The 13,733-nt window shown below is 38.9% G+C and overlaps 1 long non-coding RNA gene and 1 pseudogene across 1 annotated transcript; both read left to right on the forward strand.

Moving 5' to 3' along the window:
• Positions 1 to 698: 698 nt before the first annotated feature.
• Positions 699 to 13,704, forward strand: LOC114262170 (putative boron transporter 7; annotated as a pseudogene).
• LOC145805968 (uncharacterized) lies at positions 2,818 to 4,492 on the forward strand. The gene is made up of 4 exons (XR_014348340.1): positions 2,818 to 3,141; positions 3,524 to 3,603; positions 3,792 to 3,851; positions 4,022 to 4,492. It is a non-coding gene; the product is annotated as an uncharacterized LOC145805968 (long non-coding RNA).
• Positions 13,705 to 13,733: the final 29 nt, after the last annotated feature.

Here is a 13,733-nt window from a genome sequence, read left to right on the forward strand (position 1 = left end):
ACAAGTAAACATGACTTGGAGTATCCGATAATTCAAAGTTAAGTATCCGATACTCCAAAGTTAAGTATCCGATACTCCAAAATTAATGAAAAAATAATTAAGAAGTATCCGATACTTTTAATAAGTATCCAATACGTATCCGCGAGCATCCAAGGAGTATCGGTATCCGGTACGGATACGTCACCCTATTTGAAGTATCCGTGCTTCACAGATGAACAGTTATGGTGTTTACCCAAATTTGTAGAAACAATTGTATTGTTTTAGTAAACAATTGTCTTGTTCTGTGAATTGATGGATTGGAGAATTTAGAAATTTCAACAATCAGGAAATTTTAGGGAAATAATTATTCTTTCTTTTTTGGTGAAGTTATCCTATTTCAACTGTAGATCATTTTTTATTATTATTATTATTTATTTAAATTTTTTTTTAACAAGTTGTATTAACAGGTCAATACTTAGTTTAACTGGCCTTGAGGACAAGTTGCATTAAACATTTGAGACCAAGAATCACATGGGTAGATTTTGCTGTTGCCTTGGTATCTATCTGTGTTCTTCGGAAATTTTGCATTAAATGCCAAGCTGTATTGCTCTAACTTCTATTTCCCTCCAATTGACACTAGGATATATCCTAAATGGTCACGTATAATTCTCTTGTATCTCAATTTGCTGTCTGATTTTTTGCAATCAACGACGAAGAATATGAAATCTCCATTCAGAGGGATTATTAATGACTTTAAAGGAAGAAAAGTGTGCTACAAGCAAGATTGGCACGATGCATTTTGTTCAGGCACCAGGTTAATGGTTTGTTTGTTTTTATTAGAGTAAGAATTACATTCATTATGTAGAACATTTCAATTGGAATATAATTTTAAGTTCATCTACTTCAGGATTTTGGCTCCAACCACCTATATCTTCTTTGCATCTGCTCTTCCAGTCTTTGTGTTCGGAGAACATCTTAATAGAGAAACAGGTCAAACATTAATTATGCTTATTAATTCATATTTAGTAAAAGTCGCTAAGTGTGAGTGTAGGTGCCTTAATCTGATTTATCAATTGACATGGAGCTTTCTGAATTTTTTTTTGTTATTTATTTCTTTTCTATAGATGGAAGCTTGAGCACAGTAGATACTTTGGCTTCGACTGCTATATGTGGCATCATACATTCAATGTTTGGCGGTCAACCTTTGTTGATATTGGGAGTTGCCGAGCCCACAGTTATAATGTACACTTACTTGTACAATTTTACCAAAGAGAAGGCAGATCTTGGACAAGAGTTGTTCTTGTCTTGGGCGGGATGGTAAAGATGAATTCGCCTCCCTATATTTCCTAGTCTAAATTTTTTGTGTAGTAGTTTCATTTTCTTGACACAACTTTCAGGGTTTGTGTCTGGATAGCCATCTTGCTCTTGCTTCCTACTGCATTTAATGCTTGCACTATTATCAGTAGATTTACAAGAATAGCAGGCGAACTTTTTGGCACGTTGATTGCTGTTCTTTTCATGCAAGAGGCTATCAAGGTATTTACTAGATTAACAAATAGAAACTGTATTATTAGGCCTAGAAACAATTTTTTTTTACAGTTACAATAAATTTTCGTGTGAATGGCACTACAAGAAATGGGGATTTAGACGACGTTTATTTAACGGCGTTTTATTAAACGTCGCTTTTTATCATATTTAACGACGTTTTTTAAACGTCGTTTTTGTTTAATATCAAAACGGCACCGTTTTAGAAACCAAAGGCGTTTGAAAACGTCTTCGAAAGTCCTATCTCTCTCTCTCTCTTAAATGAGTGAGCGGGTGGATATCAAATATAATACATTCTAGCCCTAATCTCTCACTCACTCACTCTGTCTCTCGTTAGCGCTCTCTCTCTCTCTCTCTCTCTCTCTCTAACCGTCTCAACGGATCAAGTCTTCTCTCGCTATAGCCCTAATCGAAGTTCTCTCTCTCAATTTCGATTTCGAAATCTATGTTTCGGTGATTCTCTCTCAATTTCGAAGCTTATTTTGAATCTGAGAATAATTGTTAAAGGCTTTGTAATTATTTTGAATCCTCACGCCTTCAAATCTGGCCTCTCTCTCAACCCTCTCTAAACCCTCATCATTCTCACAGATTCATCTTTGAGATTCAGAGCGATTTTGATTTTGATTTCTGTTTCGAAGCTCCACCGCCACCACTATCTGCACCAGCTCGATTTCTCTGATTTTGATTTCATCTGAATGTCTAATTTCGATTTCGATTTCGAAGCTCCACCTCCACCGCCACCGCCACCGCCACCGCCATCTGCACCAGCGAGGTATCGATTTCTCTCTCTCTCTCTCAAGCTCTTCCTTCCCGTCTCTCCGTCTCTCTCGATTTGGTTATTGAAATTGAAATTGTAAGCAAGAAACTACAAGTTGATTTGTGTCTAAACACATCCTTTTCTTCTTTTCTTCACTCTCTACTTCGTTGAACTAGACTTAAGTCTTTGCTTCAAGTCCGGATGTGTGTGTGTGAGAGAGAGAAAGAGAGGAGGAGGAGGAGGAGATCTCCAATCTCTTCACTTTCCCTACCTTTATCTTGTGTGCATGTATATTTGGATTTATTTGTGTATATTACATGTTTGTTTATATGCCAAGCTCAAGTCGATTGAAACTCACATTGGAATGAAAATTTTAGCCGTGCCCTAATTTCTTTTTGTCGAAGCCATGATGAAGATCCCATCTTTTTTTTTTATTATGACTTTTTATATACATATAGTATATGTGACTGTGCTCCTGTGTTGAAGAAAAAAATAAAATGGTCTTCCTTGAACTTATAGTTTTTTGTCCTCTTGATGCTCAAAAATAATTAGATGTGTATTTGATTGTTTTCATGATTCATTGAAACAGTGATATATTTCTTGCTAGGTTTTGAGAAAGCTTGTGGATGATGCTTCCAAATTTTTGAATGATAAAGTTACTAAAGCAGTAATTACGGTGCCAGCATATTTCAATGATTCCCAGAGAACAGCAACAAAAGATGCTGGCCGTATTGCTGGTTTAGAAGTTCTGTGTATCATCAATAAACCTACTGCTGCTTCATTAGCTTATGGATTTGAGAAGAAGAATAATGAAACCATTCTAGTATTTGACCTTGGAGGTGGTACATTTGATGTCTGAGGTATAAAGACTATGGCTTGTTTAAAATTCATATAGATGGATGGTTAGGTTTTTTTTATTTGTTATAATTGTTATAATTTCCCTGAAGTTAATGATAGTGTGCTTAGCAGAGAAATTGCACAGATTGGTGATCTATTCTTGAAATTCAGTCAGCACTGTTGTTCATGTCGTGTAACTGCGCTGTTAGTCCTGATTTGAAACCAAAAAAAAAAAAAAAAAAGAGAAAAAAAAAAGAAAGAAAGAAATTTGAACTCTTTTGTTGGCTCTATCAATGGCAGTATCCGATCGCAAAATGTTCTCAATTTCTCTTTTTGATATTAGTTGATTTGTGCACGAGTTCTGTGGTACTTGATGTTTTTGTTGGCTTATCTTTTGTTGTGCAGTTCTTGAGGTTGGAGATGGGGTGTTTGAGGTTCTTTCTACCTCTGGTGATACGCATTTAGGAGGAGATGACTTTGACAAGGTCTGAACGAGGATTATAGTTAATTTATAGCATTTGTTCCTACTTTATATTGTTTGATTAGTTCTGGTTTAACAATTATTGATCAGTCGTTTGTAATAAGCCTGATGCACTCAAAAGTGTTGCCTTATGAGAATAGTTTCTAACTCTGTGTTTTCTTTTGTTAATGCTGCTTATTCTTATTAGCTCAGGTGCCATTCCTAGCCACTGCTGGGTCAAGAACCCGTGGCGATCTATAATCATGGGTACCGGTAATACTTCTATAATTTTTCCTCTCTGCTTATCTTTTTCTGTTAATCCATTCATATTTTTTTTTAGTAGTTAACAATATTCTTGATAATTTTTTTTTTTTTTTTAACAGCAATGTTATGTATCCAGAAAAGTGATTTGGTGTTTGTTTTCCATTTAAATCTATGGACAGATTCATCTTGACAAAAGGGTTCCCACTGATGCTGGTCTTGGCGGTGGAAGCAGCAATGCTGCAACTGCTCTATGGGCAGCGAATCAGTTCAGTGGTTGTCTTGCTACAGAAAAGGAACTCCAAGAATGGTCAAGTGAGATTGGCTCAGGTGTTCTGTTCTTTTTCTCTCAGGGAGCAGCCTATTGTACCGGTAGAGGTGAGGTATGTCTTCAAGTAAACTGATGCAGCTCAAGATTGTCAGGTCTTGGCTTTTCAGTTTCCATGTTCATTGTTCACTATCCAATTAAAGTAAGAACCAGTATATCCACCTAAATGTCTTTAAGATCTTTCTTAAGTACTTCTTTCTTTTCCTGTCCTTCAAAACCCAGTATTTCGGAGTTGAATTGCTTTGATTTGATTTATAGCATTGCTGTTGACAATATTGTGAAGTTACAACCAAGATGATGTATTCAGGTCGAGTAAAGCTAGTGTGAGCGGGTTATAATGGGTGGTTAGCAAAACAATATGGAGAAATATTGGGAGACTGTCTGCACCATATCTACCTCAGTGATGAGAACTAAAGAGAGATTTTCTGTGGGAAGGGCAGTGGTAAGAGAGATTTGGTGAACCAAAAAAGCCTTTGATCACTTATGTTAGCAGGGTGTTTGGATAGTAGGAGGCTTGATATGCTTATCCAGGCCACTTTTATGTCATGTGCTTCCACATGCATAGATACATATGTTTGAGTTTTATATACATGCAACTTTTAGTTGCAAGAACATTCATATAATTAACCCTTTAAGGTTGACTTCACTGTTTATCGTAGCTATTTTCCTCTGATATTCTTGGAAGTGTATTTGTCATATAGTTACATCTATGAAAATATTCATGCTTCTGTTTTCATGAAATCGGATGTAGTTAGTTAATTATTGGAATTCAAATCAGGTTAGAAGGGAAACTCACCAATATAGAATCAGAGAATAAGGTCCTTCGTCAAAATCAATTAAATATAAGTATGCTTGTTTTTGGCTTCCACTTTTGATTAGTCACATAATTTAATAGACCCACTTTGTGTTATTCTTTTCGACCTAGTTAGTGTGTGTGTGTTTTTTTCTAATTGAATCCTTTACACATATTGAAACATCTTGTTTGTGTGATTGTCATTTAAGTTGGTGAAAATAAAATATCTAACATGCAAGTAATGAATAAACCTCAATGCGAAGGATGATTATGTCTGCGACGCAAAATGCAGGTTTTAGTGAGACAACAATCTTTTTTATGATTCCTAAACATTATCATTTTGGTTGCTAAAGTCGTGCCTTGTACTCCAGCAAGGACAACTGTGCGTATGCTGGAAAGTTTAATACGACTAGCTCAAGGTACATTTTCTTCCATTTTTAGTATCCATCCAGGATTCACTTCCTGCTTTCACTCCCCGAATGATTATATGACTTGCTGTTGCAGCACATGCAAGATTAATGTTCAGAAATGAGGTCACAAGATCAGATGCCATCACTGCCATTTTATGCATCGAATCATCAATGAATGCGTCAGCAATAGTGGACAGCGTTGGGAATGCCCTGCACTCAAATTTCACTGAACCCTGACCAAGAATGTATCCTTGCCACAATTTTGCACGTACAAACACATATATCAACACACATGCATTTGAAAAAGAGATGGCATGTAAACATACATTACATGCATAGATGAGAAATTATGTAATGGATTGAGAGTGATCAATAATTATATTCATAATGTTAATGGATTTACCTAGCTAAGTATTCCATATATATATTATCTTGTTTTCCCTGAAAATGTGACTACTTGACTGTGTTTCGTAGCTATTAAACAGGAAAAGCTGATCCTTGGAATGCTGAGCCCTATCGATGAATTCTCCAACATAAATAGCAGGATCAACCAGTGAATGATACTAAACAGAAAGCAAAGGTGTGATGTCTGAAAGTTGATTGCTTGACGAGGTAATATGTTAGCAACTTGAGATCCTTTGTGATTGTTAATGTTAATTGGATGGTTATAGGCAACGTATAAAGAAGTTTATGACAAGCTCACATGTGATTGATCCATGTTACATCTAGTGATTCTTTAAGGATGTATGGCCTGCAGCCTATCGTTTTGGCCCGGGTCCAGTCTCGCCCTCCTATCTCAGGTAAGGCTAGATATATGGAACATTGCTTGGTCTGAAAACCCAACCCGATTTCATGAAAATAGAAGCATAACTAAGTATTATTATTTGGATTAAAGACCCAGGATAACAATGACATCTTAGCCTATTGGTTGTCCAATTCCTCGACTCTTCTGCTGCTACTCCAGCGTACATTGAAAACAAGTGGTGCTGCTGGAATGGCTCCTCACCTCTTTCTAGTTGTTATCCTAGTTAATATGCACTTGGCAATGGACATTAAGCGGTGGTTGCTACTTACTCATTCTTCAGTTTGGGGATCAATAATCATTACTTATGCCTGTGTGGTGGTATTGGATTCTATACCCATCTTCCCCAATTACGGGTTAGATATGCCTCCTGCTTCCTCCGTAGTGTGGAAGTTGATATGATCAATTACAGAGAATTTTATTGTTGGCCTCAGTTTACAATGATTAATCATTAAATATGATTTTATATTATTTTTGGTGATTGATCTCCTTGTGCCATTGTGCCATTGTGCGATGTGTTCATTGTTTTGTTCAATTACGAAGGAATCTTATCATGACAAATTGACAGCTTGTCTCAAACCACCCCCACTCCCTCTCTTACTTTTGCAACTGCTTGTCTCTTACTACATCAGCATAATTTGCCAATGCCTGAACTCTCCTCTAAAACCTCTTGATATGCTGCCACTCCTATAACATCAAAAGGATTTGACCCCCATCAAATGCATAGAAATATTACAGAAACTAGTGGGGTGGCACTCATTACATGAGTGCAAGTGCCACAAAGAACCACTAAGTCAGCCAATTTTTGAACAATAGTGCATAGAGAGAGAGAAAGAGGTGTACTAAGTAGCCTCTTAATTAGGAAAGAGAATTTTTAAAACTAACTGGGAGTTCTAGGCAGTTGTGGGGAGTTCTTTAGAATAATGTGTTTACTTGAACATTTACCCTCAAATGAATATAGAAGTAAAAGGATTTTAATAATGCATAATTTAATTTTCTTTGGATAGTTTAGGGAAATGAAAAATATACACAAAATTAGTGTTCTACTTTTATATATTAGCAAAGATGACATGCTTGACAACTGAAGTAAAGACGAAACTAAAGCTATTAAAAGTACACATGATGATAATATATATGCATCAATTATGAAGTGCACAATGCTCTAATGGAGATGCCATTAAAGTTGTTGCATGTTGACATTGCTAATATTGGTGCCAAATTTAGTACAAGTCTTGGCAGATTGTTAGATTTTGGAATTGCTATCAACGGTTAGATGCATTTTCTATTATTTATGATTACTGATGTTAACTTCTCTCTCTCTCTCCCCTCCCCCCCCCCCCCCAAAAAAAATTGTATTCATGTTTTTAATTTCAGGGAACAACAGCGATAAATGGAAAAAGTGCATTGGAGACAATGATGGAGAGGCTGGATTACAAGTTAACAAAACTCAGATTCCGAATATAATTGCAGAGACGCAATGCATAGAGAGGGGCATCCAATTGTGGTGAACTAGGTTGATATGGTAGGAAAATGATTTGTGTGTGAATGTGGTTATTGTGAATGAGAATATGAATATCAAGTTGGCTCAAATGTCCAGATTTGTATTTTGTATTTTGGTGAACTCAGATTCCTATTTTGGCTCAAATAGAGGGATATCCAATCTTGGTGACTCCTTAATGTAATTCAAACGATTTGTGTGTGAATGTTTTTTTTTTTTTTTTTTGACTCTTTAATGTAATTCATTTGATAAGATTTTACTATGTGAATGGGAGTTATTATTTCATATTAATATTATTTTTTAGTTTTATTATAGGTTTTTTTTGGGTTCAATAACCTAAAATTAGCACAATTAAAAAAAGAAAAAAAAAGGGGCTATCACGGCGTTTCTAAAAACGTCGTTAAATAGCATCAGATATACGACGACGTTTTAAAAACGTCGCTAAATAGCATGATGACGTCATGTTACCGTTGGCAGAACTTTTAGCGGCGTTTTTAGAAAACGCCGCCTATTGGCATATAGCGACGTTTATAAAGCGCCACAAAGTTATAGCGACGGCCGCATCTTCGACGTTTGGTGCTAAACGCCACAAAAATATTTAACGGCGTTTTTAGGACCTATTGCGGCATTTTTTAAACGCCTCTAAAACCAGAATTTCCAGCAGTGTGGTTTGTAGAGGAACCCTACCTTCTCTGATCTATTCGATAGGTTCAATTTTATTTCATCAATACGCCTTGAAATTTGTACTTGAATTCCTATTGTATCTGTTTGTTCAGTTAATGTAATAGCCCTTTTTATTGCTTTGTGAAATGAAACTTTATTTTTTAATAAATTTTGCAAGAATAATCTTGGAACAACATTGTTGAATGGCAGGGGTTGGTTAGTGAGTTTAGGATCCCTAAAGCTAAAGATCCAACCACAGAAAAATATAATTTCCAGTGGCTCTATATAAATGGGTTATTGGCAATCATATTCTCCTTTGGCCTACTCTTTACTGCTCTAAAGAGCAGAGGACCAAGGACATGGAGGTACGGCACATTGTCGCAAACATGACATTCAACTGAAATCTGATCATGAACTTTTTGTTATCGAATTCAGGATGGCAACGAAGTTTCATTGCAGACTATGGGGTTCCTTGTATGGTTCTAATATGGTCACTAATGTCATTTGGTGTACCTACCAAAGTCCCTTCAGGAGTTCCCCGAGGGCTCTTTGGTCCACTTCCTTGGGAGGCTGCATCTTTGCTCCACTGGACGGTAATCAAGGTCAGAATATGTGACCATTTTTTTCTTTGTTTCTTTCTCCAGGGCTGTTTCTTACTCAGTCCTTATCAGGAAAGCACTTACCATTTGCTTGTGAGTATTATGTTCTAAAAATGTTGTTTTGGGTAGCTTGGAAACAAAAATGTTTCAGAAATATATGGGAAATGATAAAAGAATTTGGAAACATTTCAAGATATTTAGGGTCTATTTGGTAACATTTACGTTTTTAGTTTATATTTACAAAAAATTTTTAAGCTGGTTTTTGTTTATTTTTAGAAAAACATAAACTACAAACGCGTTGGGTAATTGACAAAAGGTTTAAAAAAATTTAAAAACATAAAAAAGAGTGAGAAATGGCAAGTGGTGGCAAATGGCGGCGGAAGACGATGGTGGAAAGTGGTGACGGTAGGTGGTGGGTAGTGGGTGGTGGCGGGTGGGTGGTGGTGGTGGTGGGTGGGTGGGTGACGGTGGCGGGTGGTGGGTGGTAGCGAGTGGGTGGTGATGGTGGCGGGTGGTGGATGGTGGTGGCAGGTGGGTGGCGGATGGCGGGTGGTGGTGGGTGGTGGCGGGTGGTGGGGGTGGGTGGATGGGTGACGGTGGCGGGTGGTGGGTGGTAGCAAGTGGGTGATGGTGGTGGTGGTGACGGCGGCAGCGGGTGGTGGGTGGCGGCGGGTAGGTGGTGGTAGTGATGGTGGGTGGGTGGGTGGGTGGGTGACAGTGGTGGGTGGTGGGTGGTAGCGAGTGCGTGGTGGTGGTGGCGGATGACGGGTGGCGGATGGCGGGTGGTGGTGGTTGGTGGTGGCAGGTGGGTGACGGGTGGGTGGTGAGTGGGTGGGTGACCGTAGCAGGTGGTGGGTGGTAGCGAGTGGGTGGTTGTGGTAATGGTGCCAGGTGATGGGTGGTGGTGGCAAGTAGGTGGCGGATGGCGAGTGGTGGCGGGTGGTTAACGGTGGCGGGTGGTGGGTGGTGGTGGTGGTGGTGGGGGCGGGTGCAGATGAGTGGTACATAGTGGGTGGTGGTGGATGGTGGTGGGTGGGTGAGTGGGTGGGTGAAGGTGGCGGGTGGTGGGTGGTAGCGAGTGGGTGGTAGTGGTGGTAGTGGCGGGTGGTGGTGGCAAATGGGTGGCGGATGGCCGGTGATGGCGGATGGTGGCGGGTGGTGGTGGTGCTGGGTGGTGGGTGGTAGTGAGTGGGTGGTAGTAGTGGTGGTGGTGGTGGTGGTGGTGGTGGGTGGTGGGTGGTGGTGGTGGCGGGTAGTGAGCGGCGGGGGGTGGTGGGTGGTGAGTGGCGGGGGGTGGTGGGTGGTGGTGGCGGGTGGTGATGGTGGGTGGGTGGGTGGGTGGGTGACAGTAGCGAGTGGTGGGTGGCAGCGAGTGGGTGGTGGCGGTAGTGGTGGTGGTGGCGGGTGGTGGGTAGTGGTGGCAAGTGGGTGGCGGATGGCGGGTGGTGGCGGGTAGATGGCGGGTGGTGGTGGTGGTGGGTGGGTGGGTGACGATGGCGGGTGGTAGCGAGTGGGTGGTGGTGGCGGTTGGGTGGCAGGTGGCTGGTGGTGGTGGCTGGCTGGTGGTGGCGGGTGGTTGGTGGTGGTAGCAGGTGGGTGGTGACGGGTAGGTGGCAGGTGGATGGTAGGTGGGTGGTGGTGGTGGTGGCGGGGCCGAGGGGTTGGTGGTGGTGGCGAGTGGGTGGTGGTGGCGGGTGGTGGGTGGTGAGTGGTGGTGGCAGGCGGTGGTGGGGGGTGGGTGGTGGAGGCGGAAGACGGTGGTGGAAAATGGTGGCAGGTGGTGGCTAGTGTTGGGTGGTAAAAAAAAAAAAAAAACTCAAAACTCAAAACTCAAAATGGAAACACATTTTTTGAGTTTACATTTTTTGGCCAAATTTATAAACGAAGACCACTGATTTATAAATAAAAAATTTACCAAATAAGTTTTTATTTTAGTTTTTTAAATTTTTGTAAATATAAACAGAAAACTGAAAACGTAAGTGTTACCAAACAGCACCTTAGTAACAAAACTAAAACCTATATAAATGTTAGTTTTCTCGAAAATAAATTAATTGCATATGTTGAGGTCTATAAATATTAGAAGTTGATAAACAAAAGGGTTGATGGCGTAGTTGGGATACAGATTAGATGTTGTGAAAATAAAAATTCTAGCAGTCGTATGGATGAAAAAGAGGGGGGGGGGGGGGGGGGTGTGGTGGAAATAGTAACTTTGCTCTTGTGATAACAAAGAAAAAGAATAAGAGACTTAATCATGCCTGTTTAATCTTCTCCTCTCTCTTTCTCCTTTTCTTGTTTATAAATTCTCATATTCTCTAATAATTTTAAGAGTTTTATTTTCCCAACAATGATGGAGACTCCTAAATTTGAAAACACCCATAACCCTCAAAGTGATCTAGACCATTCATGTGAGAAAAACACACACACACACATGAATGGTCCAGATCATTTTGAGGGTCATGGCGATTCCAAAATTGTGGGTGTGACTCATTTTTCTTATTTTTCTCACATCTTTCGGACGAAAAAGATGCAAATAAAATAGACATTGTTAAATATTCTTAGTAGGAATTGTTACGGTAGGTTTCGTAGTGTTTCGGTGGAAACATTTGAATTTTGATATTTCACCACTGTTTAATTTTTGTTTCCTCAGAAGCAAAAACATTTTAGCTGTGGCTATGGAAAAGAAACGAAATTTTGGTCCTTGCAAATGATAAATCTGAAATTAAATTTTCTTTGGTACCATCACATGCTTTATGAGAATGAGATGTTCTCCTCTCTTATGGTTGCTTCCATAAAACATATTTATGTGTTATATAAACTCCTTTAAATGCCCAAAGTAGATTTTTTGACCAAAATAAAAATAAAAATAGAAGGTTGATAAAACTTGTATGCGTAAAAATAACAATTCAAAGCATAAGACACTAAATTATGCACTTAACACATTTGAACTGCAGGATATGGGGAAGGTCCCTGTAGTATACATCTTTACTGCCTTCATTCCTGCTGTGATGATCGCAGGTCTTTACTTTTTTGACCACTGCGTTGCCTCACAAATGGCACAACAAAAGGAATTCAATCTCAAGAATCCATATGCTTACCACTATGACATCTTATTGCTTAGAATTATGGTATATTAATTGATTTTGTGTGTCTGTTTGTCTTCCCTTCAAGATTTTGTGTATCCCTATAGATACTGACTCGGGCTATTCTTTTCAATGAAACCATAACTCAGACATTGCTTTGTGGATTAATTGGACTCCCTCCTGCAAATGGCGTACTTCCACAATCTCCCATGCACACAAAGAGCCTTTCTGTTCTCAAGAGACAGGTTAGTTTGAGTAATAAAAAAGTTTCTTATTTTCGTTGGAAATTTAATTTGTGTAGAATATTAAAGAATTCGATACAATTGCAGATGATCAGAAAGAAGATGGTAAAGAGTGCCAAGGAATGCATAAAGCAACAAGGTAGCAACTCTGAAATTTATGGAAGAATGCAAGCAGTCTTCATAGAAATGGACACAACTCCAGATGTATGCAAAATAAGTAACTAAAAATTAGAAATTAAAAAAATTGTTTGTAAATTTACTTCAATTTCCTTCTTTGGACATTTATAACTTTAGTATTTGGGTTTCTAATGCAGCATGCAGTAGCAAAAGAGCTGAAGAACTTGAAGGATGCAGTCATGAAAAGTGAAGATGGAGGAAGCAAAGATGGTAATGATCTGGAAAAACACATCGATGCTCACTTGCCTGTTCGGGTTAATGAGCAAAAGAGTGAGCAATCTTTTACAATCACTTCTTGTCGGAGCATCACTACTTGCTATGCCCGCAATCAAGATGATTCCTACATCAGTTCTTTGGGGATATTTTGCCTACATGGCTCTTGACAGCCTCCCTGGAAACCAGTTTTGCAAAAGAATTTTACTGCTTTTTATTACACCTAAAAGGCGGTACAAGTATGTTATTACTAAAGTACTTGTAGGTTTAGTTATTCATTGAATTTGGTAGTTTGAGAAACCAATCACTCCTATTGATGCTGAATTTATATTTGACAGAGTCTTGGAAGGAGATCATGCTTCGTTTGTCGAGTTGGTGCCTTTCAGTTATATTGCTATGTTCACGCTCTTCCAGTTTGCATATCTTCTATTATGTTTTGGCATTACATGGATACCAATAGCTGGGATATTGTTTCCCACTCCATTTTTTCTGCTCATAATCATTAGGCAGCATCTCCTTCCCAAACTGTTTCACTCACAGTATCTTCTGGAGTTGGATGCAGCTGAGTATGAGGAAATTGCTGGTAATCGAAATCGTAATCAAAGCATGCCATTCAAGGTAAATTGTCTCTGAATCAATTGTTATGCCAATTGGGTATTGTGAATGCTATGATTACACTAAGTTTTCCTTAGTGTGTAAAATTCAGTATTTATTTGCAACATATTTAAAAATAGTTTATATTGAATCTATTCTCAGTTCTTTTATGCTTCTTTGATGCATCTTGCTCAAAGGCTCAACTCTGTTGCCAAATCAGATGAAATTGGAATTGTATCATTAGTGAGGCGTTTCATACCATTTTAGTTCTGAAATATATGTGAACGTCAGTTTAGTTTTATAGCTAATTAGCAATGCTTGATATGTGCAAGATGGGGACAAGCCTCTTACAGGGAATGAAAACCATGAATTTGAAATCAGTGATGCAGAGATATTGGACGAGTTGACGACCTACAGAGGAGAGTTGAAGTTTAGATCAGCAAGCTTCAGTGATGAATGTCTCTAGCAGGCAAGACTCTAATTAAAGCCATTACT

Source organism: Camellia sinensis, chromosome 13 (assembly GCF_055761805.1).
Source record: "Camellia sinensis isolate YWXY chromosome 13, ASM5576180v1, whole genome shotgun sequence".
NCBI classification, from domain to species: domain Eukaryota; kingdom Viridiplantae; phylum Streptophyta; class Magnoliopsida; order Ericales; family Theaceae; genus Camellia; species Camellia sinensis.